We start from the raw sequence: 14762 nt of genomic DNA, 5'->3' as shown, positions 1-14762 counted from the left end.
TACTGTAGGTGATTTTGTGAGAATACGCAAATCTGGTTTTGTTCCAAAACAGGCTTTCAGGAAGATTGATTGGAGAGGATTTGCCTTCAATTGCTGCCCTGTGTATTGAGCAATTTTTGGAAGCAATGTGGCTACTGCAAAGAAGAGGTACGCTGTAAATGTGTCCTCTTTTGTGTTCTTCATGCCTCAATCTTGGTAAACAACACATTACTATTATATTGAAGACTTCTCTTTTATAAGTAGATTTAGTTATGTTGAAAAAAGGGATATTCACAATGGCTTAAACTATCTAAGGCACAATCGTGTTCTGAAGGGTACTAAACAGTGCCTTATTAGATAATGCTCCGCATAATTTTGATGGCCTGAAGGGGTTCCGCACCTGTTTTACGCATTAGTGAATGTTAATATTGAAAACCTATAAAACTGCAGTTGTGTTTTCAACACTCATAGTAAGGTGTGTCATTTTCTTTTTTTTCTAGAGTTTTCTAGTACTAGAATTGGGAATATGATGTCTGTGCTTGTTAAGTATGGTATTGTGATACAAGTAAATCCTTCAGTATGTTTACTAGGCGTACAGCATACTAAGTGGAGAATGGAACGGCAATTTATTGTTTATTAAAAATGATGTATTGATTTTTATTTTAGTCTTGTCTGCCAATTTTATATGTTTAATTTTCTGATTTAAGTTAATTGTTTTATTGTGTTTGGACATTTGTTTGTCTTTCAAACTCTACCGATAGTAAATCGTGTTACTATATTTCATTTTTTGTGTTTTATTACTTATAGTAGCCTTTTATAAGAAAAGGTGAATCATTTGAAAACTCCATGAAGATATTAGTGTTTTGCATAGATTGTGCAGCTTGAGTCAGCTAATCAGAGGACTTAGAAAGCAGGTACTGACTAATGATGTTTGCATGAATTCAAAGATTAGTGACAGTGCTAAGCCATGACATGATGTGTGTGAAACAGTGAACAATGCTTATTTGGACAGGTGCTATTATTGCTATTTACCACAAGTGCTGGACAGAGTGTAGCTTTGTGTTAAGAAAGGGCGTAGCTATGATTGATGCAGCAGCTTCAGTATTACTGCCCTCCATTATGTCTTGTCTTTTAATACCCAACTAAAGGTTAAGACACATGTTTGCCTTTCTTGCTTAAGGATAATGACATCCATACTTTGGCACTGTGGGGAAGAGCACCACCATGGCCTATAGACGGCATAGAGCCTGAGTGGTAGGTGAATTACAAGTAGGGCTCCGAGTTTTATGGTATTTCTTTTTTTACATTACCGTCTGTATTTATCCATATTTATTTTTTGTCAACTTTCTGTATTTATCCATATTTATTATGGGTTTTTGAAACTGGTATATTTCCACATTTATTTAACAAATAAATATGTAGTCATGCTTGAATGCCTGTTTCAGTGATATGAACACCCGCAGAAGATAAATCAATGCATTTATATGAAAATACGGACATTTCAGTATCAACCATGTGCATGTCTACTGTTGTTTAAGCCTCTTTACTAAAATTCTTTTTTTGTTTTTTAATCTCTTACCTATCAATCCATACAGGTATTGGCCTGGCAGTCATGGCAAAGTGTATTTAGAATCACTCAAAAAACACCCAATTTCTGTTTTTATATCCACATTTAAAAATAAATACAGACAAGAAAAAAATGTTTTATGTCTATTTGTTTGTAAAAATCAGTAAAAATGGAGACTTAATTACAAGTTAGTTGGAGCTACAGCTGGTCAACTTTGGGTGATATTACTGTAATCTAGATTTTTGGGTTGTGAGAAGACCACATCTGATTTTACTGAATGGAATATCTGGTTGCTAAAATCCCTTAAGTATAAGACCAGGGATGTGGACAAAAACCCAACTGAGGGGCTGATTAGGATGGCGGACGGACTTTGCCCGCCCGCCATCCCTGTGGAAAACAGGACCGTCCGCGACGTTAGCGGCGGTTACGGGTGATGATGTACCCGGCTCCTCGCATCAATTAGGTAATAGCGATTGGCAAAATCTCCTTAATATGCGGAAAAAATTAAAACGGATAGAGTCTCATGCATTTTATATGTTTGAGTACCTAAAGGCAGGAGTAATCCCTACAGGACTGAGAGTACGTAATGCCCCAGCCCTATTTGTCGACATCAGAAAGTTCCTGGAGCGGTGGTCCCTCATTTCCAACCGCTGCTCCAGGGACTGGATGATGCTGATAATAGAAACAGCTAAAGATATAGCATCTACACTTTCACAGGAAATTAATGACTTGGAGACTAAACTTAATTCATCTACAGCAGTGGATGAGGCTAAGAGCAGCCTAGAAAAAATACAAATCGAAATGAAGGACTTTGAGGGTTACTTAACTAACAAAAAGACGGAGAAGTTGAGAAAGGATGTTAGGTGGTTCACCAAGGAAAAAATCTATCCTTATCTTACTGTCAACTACTACCAGGAAGGAGCACAAGGTAATTACAATCCTCACTTCAATAGTCACCCTGGGAGGAGATATACTAACTTCTCAGACTCTGGCTCCTCGGGATCAGATGGAGATAACTATCAGGAAATGAACAATGGGCAATACAACTCCAGACCATTTAGAGGTAGATCCACTCAACGCCCGTTTAATGGAAGGGGTTTTTTACCCCGGGGCCAGTACAGAGGGAGGAACGTACGATGGCAGGACCAAGCACAAGCCCAAATGAGCCCTCAACCTCCACAACAATACGTGAGGACACGCAATCAGCAGTACTGGTGGTAGGTAACATAAAGGACCCTATTTCCACCACTGTAGAGAATCTACCCATTTACAACTTGTCTTCCCTACCTCTTAAACCTGAGGATATACAAATTCTAAGCAAAGGACTATCTTTTGTCCCAAGCACATATCTGAACAAATTTAAACTACATCAAGATTTGTTTTCCTTCTTCCGAAAGGTGAGATTAAACAAATTCTTCTCTGATCGACCTCAACCGGAGGAAGATAATAATCTCTCAGGTTGCAAACCTCCATCGACCTTCACCCCGACATTGGACATGGTTAGTACTGACGTTAGGATATTCGAGCAAACCGTTCTTCAGGATATTGCAAAGATTGTGAAAAACCCATACAAACCCAAACCTAATTTATCCAGTTCAGAAACTACATCTCTTAATGACTTGAAAATTAATCCTTCAGTCATTATTAAACCTTGTGATAAAGGTGGGGGAATCGCTATATTTGACAGAACCACCTATGATGAGAAAATGTCGGAGATGTTGTCAGTGACAGACCATTATAGACCAGCTCAACGAAAAGAATTGATAAGACTAGATAAGCATATTCAAGAACTAACTCGTGAGGCATTCACAGATGGGCTCATCTGTGATGATGAATATGTCTTTTTGAATAAATCCTCCCCTGTGACTTCTGCCCTTTATGGTTTGCCCAAGACTCACAAATCAGAAGTGAATCCACCTATGCGACCCATAATATCGACCATTGGGTCCTGCACGGAACCACTATCAAAATATGTGGATAGATTCCTCTGCCCCCTGACTCAGAAGTATACCTCCTACATCCGAGATACTGGGGACATAATCAATAAGATAGAGGGCCTACCATTTAATTCTAACTCAGACATCCTAGTGACGCTCGACATTGAGGCATTATACACCAACATTCCCCAATGTCGAGCGTTACAGGCGGTCTCAGATCTTTTACAGAGGTACCCGTCGGACCGCCCTGACATGTTTATATTACAATGTCTGGAGGTCGTCTTACTGAACAACTTCTTTGAGTGTAATGGCCGCCTTTACAAACAGATTAAAGGGACATCAATGGGGGCTTCTTGTGCCCCTAGTGTGGCTAATGCCTTCATGGGAGAATGGGAGCTCAAGAACATCTACAACGAACTGGCCCCATTCTTTGAAAGTGTTTCCGTATGGAAACGTTTCATAGATGACATTTTTTTTATTTGGAAAGGCCCGGAAGAACTTTTACAATCATTTATTCTTTGGTTGAATGCCAGTGACACAAATTTGAAGTTTACAGCGAACTTTAACAACTATAAAGTGGATTTCTTAGACATCAGTATTGAGGACACCAATGGCAACCTGACAGTAAGCCTCTTCAGAAAAAGCACAGCCAAGAACACTATTCTTAAGTTTGACAGTTTTCACCCTAACTGTCAAAGGGAATCCATCCCCTTTGGGGAATTCTTGCGCATCCGTCGCAATTGTACGGACATGAAATCCTTTCATAAGCATGGAGATGCTCTCCAGGATAGACTACTCAAAAGAGGATATCCCCACCGTTTGGTGCGGCATGCTTATAAAAGAGCAAAATATTATGACAGGTCAGCATTACTTCAAGGCACCAAAAGGATGAAACAGAATAGAATTACATGTGTAATCAATCACTCCACCCTGAATTTCAAAATCAGGAATATTATTAATAAAAACTGGAGAATCCTAAATTGTGATGAAAACGTTCCCTCCTTACCACCACCTTTGGTAGCCTATAGAAGAAATAGAAACCTTAGGGACATGCTAGTACACACTAGACAAAACAAAACTGTCCCCTCAGAAAACCTACGTTCGATTACTGGCTTACCGGCTGTTCTAGGCAACCACAGATGTGGTTCATGCCACGCATGTGATGCAGCGATTACCTCTGACACCATAAATTATAATGACAGAAAGATTAAATTACGCCATCTGACAAATTGTCGCAGTAGCAACATTGTCTATATTCTGTTCTGCAGTTGCGGCCTGGCCTATGTGGGAGAAACGGGTCGTGAATTTCGCGTCCGTTATAGCGAACACAAGTCTGCCATTAAGACAAAAAAAGTATTGGCACCCTTGGTCCAACACTGTTTGAATAAAAATCACTCTGAGCAAGACATCAAATGGTCGATATTGGAGAAAGTAATCACTAAAATAGGTCAACCCAATGAAGTGACTCGCAAGAAACGAGAAACATTCTGGATATACCATCTTGACAGTGTGAAACATGGACTGAATGAGGAAATTTCCTGGTATGTAACAAAATAAACATATACATACCTCATTCTCATCCGATATCCGTGTTCTAGTACTTAGCCCGAATGCCCCTCTACTGATCACACCTTATAACCCTGGCTCTCTCCCTTTCTGCGTTATTTTGTACCCTCTTCTTCCCCTGTGTTATTATGCACATATAATCATCGTGTAGAATTATGCCTAAATTGTATATAAAGGGTCTTCCCCGCATGATACTTTACTCATGCTATATTTATGGCGGACCATGCTGTGTGTATCCACCAAATCCTTTGATTCCTATCACCGACTTTCAATTGATCGTGTCAACTCTTTTGGCTTATCGTTTTTAATTTTTAAACTCCTTTCCCGATCAAGTACTAGCGTTACAGTCATTAACAATCATGGCTATTTCGCCTTATTAGAACATAGGCGATGCTGAAATGTTTTTGAAACTGATTAATAAATGATCGTTCAACCTCTGTGTGGATCCGACCAAAATAAGAAATCAGTGTCCATCTTTTGTGTTCGGTCCCGCTTAGCTGAGTAAACAAACGAGTGTCCATCCTTTATGTTGCTGATACTTCAAAACAAGAGTCCATCTTCTATGTTAATTACTATCTGAGAGTCGTCTTCTCGCGAGATACTGGGGAGGCGTTATAAACCGGACTGGTGACATTGTACGTCTTTCACCGCCGACTGCTGAAGAAGATCAAAATAGACTCCGAGACTTTGTATGCACAGGTATGTAGCCATCTGAGACGCTGTCTGAGTGTTACTTCGATCAAAATCTCTGCCGCGCTCGCTTCGTTAAAAATCTTGCACGACTAGAGTCTTCATGCTATCGTGCATTAACTGTCTCAGTTTAGCGCTTAAACCGCACTGCGCTCGCCTCATTTAAACTCTTACACGACTAGAGTCCTTATGTTATCGTGCATCAACTGCCCTAAATTAACGCGTTAAACCTTACTGCGGTCTTCGTTCCATAAGCAGGGGAGACTACCTTGTTAAAAATCTTACTCGATTAAAACCTGAATGTTAGCTTGCTGCAACCGTTCAACCTTAGCGCTCAAATCACACGGAGTCTTTCCTGCTACAAATTGGAGAGACCATAGACGGCACAGTAGTTTAAATTCACCGTACTGTCTGTACAAATGTTTCCAACCTCTTTACCCATCAGATGGATGCAGTATAAAGAACGGGGTCATTTACCGAATTGAAGAAAGTAATATCTCTACCCCCTGTCTGGAGAATGATGTCATATCTTTAGCTAAAGAAAGGAATGCTTTCCTCATCTGCGCCACTAACAAGACGTAAGTCCATCTTATTAGCATTCTCTGGTAGTACTTGTTGTACTAAAGTGGAATATATCTGACGAAATGGGGTTTTTGTGTTTCCTCCTTTTTTTACCCGTGTAGACCGTAGCTGTTGAGACCACGTCCTATCGATCCGTATTGTACCGCTGAGGGCATTATCAGCCACTAAAAGGTATATTGCTAAACACCACACCATCTAGGCAGGTTATACCCCGCTCATATAGCGTATTCAAAAATTTCAAGAAGAAACCAAATATTATATACAGATATTCTTTTGCTTTGTAGTTTTTAATTGACTCCCTGGAGAACGGATAACCATCTCAGAACAGGTTGGAGTAACTGTACCCTGTCATGCAATGAAAATCGGTAAGACTGACTGTCCGCTGAGTATTATATGTTGCGCATATTTAGCTATAAATGATAAAGTAAGGAGCATTGTATCCTCCATATAGGTGTCTTTCAACAAGTATCCGGTCCTAAAATTTAGCAACAGAGCACCAGAGGAAATTAAATCGGCTTATCTTTTCTTGTGAGTAGCACTATGTCTTGGTTTGGATGACAACGTCCCTTGTATTTTAAATTAGCACTAAGGGTTCTTAGATAAACAACACGGGCAATATCTGTTTTTTATTCTCATGCAACTAGAGTCCTATATCCAAATGATTTTCGATCAACACCACAGTAAATTGATCATATTTGATCTACTTGTGTTGTAGTAATTGTCTCCAGTATATTCTTCCTTTACCGGTCATGTGAGGAGTAGCCATGCTAGATCTAAGCCATGTGTTATATTGTTGGTTTGTGTTTGTAAATCACTATGAGAAGGGTTGGTGACAGATATATTTTTTTCTTTTCTTGTAAATAAACCCTTTTAGGTCCCCTGATATCTTTGATCCACAAGAGAGAAAAAAGGTCCTGAGGAAGGTGGTTTAACCACCGAAACGCGCGTCGACCGATCATGTGCGGGGGCCTCAAGTTCTTCTGAGACCCTAGAATTTGACAACTTGTGAACTTGTCAATTAATACTTAGTTTCTCCCTTTTTTCCCCTTTTGGTAGTGTGGTTGTGGTATGCATGTGTGTATGTTTGTGAATTGAGTCGAATATGTAAATATCAGGTGGCCTTCTTAAAAATTAATTGTTTATTATAATCGTGTATAAGAAAGTTTCTTTCTATTATTGATGTGTTACTAATAATGTGTGCTCTAAAAAGCAAAAAAAAAATTCTGAGTTTGAAAAATGTATTTATGATGAATTATGTATTTTGTATATGAAAAACTGAAATGAAAAAAACTTAAGTAAAAATGAAAATAAAAACTATGATAAAGTAAACACCTTTATATAATTCTGTCACCTTTCTTAATTATTTGAAGCATATTGTTTATAGATACATATGACCACTGAAGGAACAACTTTCTAGAACAAGTTAGCGGCGGTCCCGCCATGCCAATTATGATGCGCCGGCCACACTGGCGGGCGCATCATGCATTTTTAACATTGCGACGGGCGGTGCTTTCAGCACTGCCCGCCGCAATGTTAAAAATGCAGGCATGCATTTGCATACACAAATTTGTGTATGCAAATGCATGGAGGTACCACAGGTACCCCCCATGTGCACCCCACCTCTCGCCTTCACCATGGGGGCCCGTAGGGGGCCCCAAAGTAAAGACCGCATGCCAGAAAGGCATCTGCATGAGGCCATCCTAATATGGCTGGCGGTGTCTGGAAGACACCGCCAGGCATATGAACCCTTTTCCGCCCCGGCCGCAAAAGCGACCTTGGCGGAAAAGCAGCGGCGGTGTTTCCTTCCGCCACGGTTCCCCCCGCCTGCATGGCGGTGGCGATCCGCCCGACATCCGAATGGGCCCCTGAGTTCGATCTCTTGCTATGGCATAAAGGGGGGGGTGCATTACACCCCTTTCTGCCTACAACTTGCTCCTAGACACCCACCCCACAAGATTCCTGGCACCTTGCAACAGGTGTTACATCAGAGTGCTAGTAATTACTTGGGTGGAGTGTGCATGCCACCAGCACGCTGCAACTCACTATCAGGGCTTTAGTAGCTGGTGGGCAGTAATATTAATTATGGGGACACATTCTCTTCAATTGCCCAATATTATAATGCATTTGACATATTTGAATGTTATATATTTAGAATGCCACTTTCTATATACCATTGTCCTTTGGAACAGAAAAACATACGTTGTGTGAATGAAGTCTGTAAGGCTTTTTAATTGATTGTCAAATGAGCTCAGGAGACAAAGTACTTTAAAAAAAAGTCATTTTAAAAAAAGCTCACATTTTCTGGTAAAAGCTTCTTTTTGCCCTAAAATCCTTATTCTATAAAAAATTCAAAAAATGTGCTGGAAAATATTCTTATTTTTGAGGAATTTTGCATACAGCGTTAGTTATGGAAAGTCAACGAATTTTGCCATATTCTGAAGTTGTAAGCTACACGTACATTGTTTGGGGGAACGTAATCATCAAACATTCCTAGTATTGATGAGATATGTAACAAGCATTTACAATGCAATGGTTTTGCCTTTGTTAAAGTTTGAGCTGTTGGCAAAGCTCTTGACCTTTTTTTTTTTAACATAACTAAATGGCATTGTTATTTGCAATGGCACTAGCTTTATCTTTTGCAAATGACACCCACAAACACCTACAGAGAGCCCCCAACACACACCCACACTGCGCCCTTCCCACACACACTGCAAGCACCACCACACTGCGAGCCCAAACATCAGTGTAAACAAGATGATCCTGGTACTACAGGATGGCTTCCCTACATGCATCATTCTCAAAATCACCAAGAAAGACAATGGATCCGCATTCAACAGAAATGAATTTGAAATATTCAGGGACTAAATGGACATTTACTATCAGAAGATAACACAGCTGTGTCCACAAGCCAATACTACAACATAGAGATCGGGGGGGGGGGGCACTAAGGAGAGCACCAATAGACCGCACATAGTTCTCGATGTGATGTGCGACCTGCACAACCCTACTCCAGTGGTCTTAATTGCAAGCAAGAAGCACGACCAGACACAGCACTGCAAGCAAATGACCAGCTGACCTGGTATTTGGAGGGAAGGCCCAGACGAGGATCCCAATGAGGACAGTGCACCGAGAGAAAAGATGAAGTTATGTACTGACTGGCTTTGGTGAGCGAAATAAAGAGGCCTCTAGGTAAAACTCTGATACTGGTGCATCAGCTGCAGAGGAAGAAGACAGACGTCCCATCTTACACTCAACCGCTCAAGGTAACACAAGTGAAAATGCAAGGTAACAGCAGTGCAATCACGAGAAATGCATGTCACTTCATAAAGTATGAAGGAGAAGAAGAAACATGTCTGACATCTCTGACCCAGAAGAATGCGACTCATCTCCAGTGGTCTACAATGAAAGCAAGAAGCCGGCCCAGCCTTCTACACTGCGCCAACCATCCAGTACTGTACATAGCCCAGGGCACAAGTCGTAAAAAATAGAAGTGGGGGGGGAAGCTGTCACCAGAAGTGACGTCACGACAGGAAGTGACGTCACGAAAGTTGCCGAGCTCCTCGTCCCAGAGAGGCCAAAGAGTTAAGTCCAGCTGTTTGGCAGGGGGGCGGCGTTCCCCGGTAAAATAAGTGGGGGGGCGCCGTCCACCCGCGTGGTACCCCGACTCGAGCCCTGACATAGCCTAATGGTTAAGGGGAGGGTATAAAGAAAATAAAAAAATGTGGGGGTTGCATTATTTGCTTTACGAAAGGGGGGGTGGATGGCGACATAACATCAGGGACAGAGAACCCTGTGGCCACACAGTCACTGACCAATTCAAACAAAGCGGAAGAGAAGTGGGAGGGGCCGAGGCACGGCAAGACTCGAACACGAAGGAAAGCACAGAGAGCTTGGCTCGAGGGAAGGTCTTTCGGAAGGAGAGGAGCAACTACCAATGGAGGCCAAATAAAGAAAGCACAGAGATAGCAGACGCTGCACCGGGGGTTACTGCGCTGCTGGTGACCTGCAGCAGCTACTGGGACGGGACGTAACACCTCTATCAGAGAATACGTGCAAGAAGCATGTTAAACTTGGAAACATGAACCCGTGTGTACTTCTGATGTATTTAACGTGTCAGTGGTACAACCACGTCACCAGCGGGAAAACTGCCTCAAAATAATGCTCAGTGGGTTGCGTCTTGCAGTAGAGAGCTGTCTCTAGTCTAAAATGGGTCACTGGTATGAATTCCCGGTGGAATGGTATACTTCACACACCCTTGAGGTATTCGAGTACTAATTACGCCATATATTTACGTTTGTTTATAAGTGAACTCTACAATAACATGGCATTGGGCCTTCACTCCCAGTCCGGAAGCCATCCCCGCCTTTCTACTGAAGAAGCATCTGCTCACACATAAAGAGGATTGTGAAATCTGGGAGATGTTTTGCGTGTGTCATACTCGCATAACTCATTTGATGATTCAGGGCTAAGGTACCTTCTCGGGAGCGAGCTCGGATTCCAGGCTCTTGCACTGGGCCTTCGGAAGGGAGTCTCTGTGCACCCGCACCGTGCCCCTCCCCGTCTGGTTCTGCTCCCACATACCTCGCTCTGTTTGCTTCTGCAGGGACATGCCTCATACCTGCCAGGCCAGTTTCCTGACCGAGGGGCGGGAGGCTGCAAAAGGGAGGGGGCGGGAAAGGGGGGGTGGAGAGACGCAGAAGTGCCGGCAATGCCGGACCAGATTCGGGGGCGTTCCCGGCTTTCGGCTGACGTCGCGTGACGTCGGCAAAAGCCAAAGAATCGCGGGAACGCCCCCGAATCTGGTCCGGCATTGACGGACAGGCCCCTCGTCCAATGGCTAGGCTCCATTTATGGAGCCAGCCAATGAATGACGAGGGCCGACCCAAAGCCACACTACAGAACTCATCAGGATTTCGCCTGCGCGAAAAAGATGCGCAGAGCGCATCTTTTCGCCAGGCAAAACCTAAAAAGGAGGTACCTCTGATGGAACGTTCAATGGATGATATTGACAATGATGATACATCATACTTTGAACCACTGTCATGAAAAAAACAGAAAGAAAATCAAATATATTTATAGAAGTCAGAGAAATAAGGACTTTGGAAATAAATGAGATAATTGGTGCACTGAATGTAAAGAATAATCATTATAGCAAAAAGGTGCATAGCAGGGGTAAGGGCTCTGCTGTAATTTTAATGCAATACCCCCCACTCTCTCATATGACTGCTCCAGTGATTTCTCTCCGTATCTTTCCTTTCTCTGCCTTCCCCTCTACCCCCTTTTTCTCTCTCACACACGCACACACAGACGCTCTCTCTCTCTGACACACGCACACACATGCACACACACGCACACCCCCCCTATATCTCTCTCTAGCTCTTTCTCTGTTATATGCTCTAACTTCAAGACTGCTTTATTGCATTACCTGGGCCCTTTCAGTCTCTGAGGGTGTTTCTGTCTGACAGATATTGTGCTGATTTTTCTCCCAGATCAGTTTTTTTTTATTCAGCAAGATTTAGTCCTGTGTTCATCTCTCTGGAATAAGGTATCCTTCTTGGCAGGGCTTTAAGTGGACTGAAAAAACAAGCATTGGCATAGCCAATAGATCTTGCCTTTGGGACCTTATATGTGTTTAGCGACGCAACAGTTGATGTTGTTGCACCAAGGATATTGTGCTGCATAACTAAATACTTATAAGGTCGCAAATGCGAGACCTATTGGCCATGCTAATGCTTGTTGTTTATAGATAATAGAAGAATCATAAGAGAACGTTGACAGGAACTGGTATTCTTTAATAGCCACAGGTCCAGCTACTTTGCAAATATCCATGATATTTGGTACAGCTGTAAGAAAATAGGAGTCACATGCAAAAAATCTAGATAATCCAGCACTTCAAACACGAATAATATGTTTAAATGTATTTACCCACTGAATTAAGCTGAATAATTCCACAATTTGAGACGAGTGTGCAGGGAACTAAAAACAGAATGTGAGTTTCTCATGCTGCTATTCAACTATGGTTTAAAATTGATAAACGTGGGTGTTTCTGCACGACCTATGCTTTGCTGGGAAATATGTTGTCAAAGAACATGACTTTTTAGGATCCCTACTGTTAAGCCAAATTAGGAACTCACATTTTTAGTATTTGTTTCAACTTTATTTTTCGTGTTTTAACGAAACTTGCAATGTCAGATTTTGACATATTCTTTTTGTTTGTATTTTTAATTTTTTACTTGGATCTTGTTTATCAACGATATGTAACGATTGAAATTAAATGATATACCACTATTTCAAAATCAGTATGTAGACAGAAATATCATATTTGCAGAGAAACCAAAAATGGTGATTTGATGAGTAGCACTTTCAAGTAACTTTATTCTGCCATAAGGCCATAAAGAAAAACATGTCAAAGACACTTACAGCCTGATTCATCAAGAAAGGAAACAGCGACTCTCAACTAGCGAATCACAGCGAATCGCAAATGGAAAGGCGCAGATCGGAATTCATCATAGATAGCGAGTAATCTAAGCGATTCGCACACGGGCGCTAAAATCGATAGCGAGAAAATGAAATCGCCGAAAAAGTCGCAAAAACCCAGATATTCCGTCTCTATTTAGCGCCACGCAAATCCACATTTGCGACATCTCGCCAGTAGCGAGAACTCACCAACGGGAAGTCGCTTTACGAGCGCCGTGATGACGTCGCAACCAGGAAGCAGCCAGTTGCCACACCCATTCTGAACTGCGAGGCTGACCGCGAGTCTGCAGCGAAACTGAGAGCTCCTACCGGGACACCTCCAAAGTAGCGCTAGTCACCCTTTAGCGACAGTAGCAATGACAGAGGAGACTGCACCCGGGCCCAGTGACAGCGGGCGCAAGAGAAAGCTCAAGTTTACCGAGCCGGAGTTGGAGCACCTCATCGAGGGAGAGGTTGAAAACCACGCTAAACTCTTCGGAAAGGACTCCCGGAGGGTGCCAGAGATGGAGAGACGTCGCATCTGGCTAGGAATTTCTGCCAAAGTGAACGCTGTGGGCGTGACACACAGGTCACTGGACGAATTAAAGAAGAGGTGGTACGACCTCCGAGGTCGTGCCAAGGAAAGGGTGGCAGAGAGGCTGGGCGAGACATCTGGTACTGGGGGCGGAGACCCTACTGTCCCTCCCAATACCCCCATGGAGGACCGCGTGGAGGACACCCTCGAGACAGAGGCATGCATAGGTGTCACCAACCTGGACTCATCCCGACCCAGCCAAGACAGCCAAGGTAAGTGGCATGCGACTGCGACCCTGTCCCCTACCAATGGCCATGGCCCTATAGCCTCCCATATGCATTCCAAGTCATACAAACAATGCACATGAGATCATGGCCACAAGCAATGTCGGACATGTACACTGCCCATAATGTAAAAAAATAATGTAAAATAACCCCAAAGCAGCCAGACGTAACCCAAAATGAGCTATCGCTAAGCTGTACGTGTGACAGATACATGGCATTAATGTAAGTCCAATTCCCCTCACAGGTGGCGGCGACTACAGCAGCGACAGCGACATGCTGCAGATCGCTGAGTCAGAAGAGGATGCGGAGGAGGTGCCAACACCAACACCTCATGCACCATCAGGCGTAGCCCCACACACCGCAGCCAGGCCAACACCAACAGGTCCAGCACCATCATTGGCAGCACCAATCCCTGCAGCCAGGGCAAGACATACAGCGCCAGCAACATCCGGCGCTGCACCTAACCCTGCAGCCAGGGCCAGACCTACAGCGCCAGCAACATCCGGCGCTGCACCTAACCCTGCAGCCAGGGCCAGACCTACAGCGCCAGCAACATCAGGTGCTGCACCTAACCCTGCAGCCAGGGCCAGACCAACAGCTTCAGCACCATCAGGTGCTGCACCTAACCCTGCAGGCAGGGCCAGACCAACAGCTTCAGCACCATCAGGTGCTGCACCTAACCCTGCAGGCAGGGCCAGACCAACAGCTTCAGCACCATCAGGTGCTGCACCTTTGCCAAGCACAACTCCACCACCCGTGGCACCATCTACTTCTGGTGCATCAACTGCGGTGACTGTGCACACACCCACTGTGGACAGCCAGCAGAGCAGCCATGTCAGGGCTTCCCACCATGACACATCACACAGCAGCAGGAGGGGGATGGCTGTGCGCAAGCCAGGCATGAGCACTGAGCGCCGGATGCTACGCATTCACCAACAGCAGGCACGACGGCAAGCGGCCATCCAGCTGCAACTACATAAAATTGGCCGCAATGTGGCCAATGTGGGTGATAGTGTTGAGCGCATGGCGGCGGCCATGGAGGCCAACACTGCTGCAGTTATATCGCAGCGCACCTCCGCCCGCCGACGCCACCGGCAGCTCCTAACGCGCCTGACAGCCTACACCCGTTCAAATTACATAATGGGGAATGCCACCTCCCAGCTATC

The 14762-nt window shown here is 43.7% G+C and overlaps 1 long non-coding RNA gene across 1 annotated transcript in view; it reads left to right on the top strand.

Annotated features, from left to right (window-relative positions):
- Positions 1-814: 814 nt before the first annotated feature.
- LOC144756016 (uncharacterized) overlaps positions 815-14762 on the top strand; it is a 268107-nt gene continuing 254159 nt past the window's right edge. Inside the window, exon 1 of the long non-coding RNA XR_013595003.1 lies at positions 815-893. This is a non-coding gene — a long non-coding RNA (uncharacterized LOC144756016). The remainder of the gene's footprint in view (positions 894-14762) is intronic.

Source organism: Lissotriton helveticus, chromosome 5_1, assembly GCF_964261635.1.
Source record: "Lissotriton helveticus chromosome 5_1, aLisHel1.1, whole genome shotgun sequence".
NCBI lineage: Eukaryota > Metazoa > Chordata > Amphibia > Caudata > Salamandridae > Lissotriton > Lissotriton helveticus.
The sequence above is the reverse complement of the archived record's forward strand: the minus strand, read 5'-3'. Positions and strand labels throughout refer to the sequence as shown.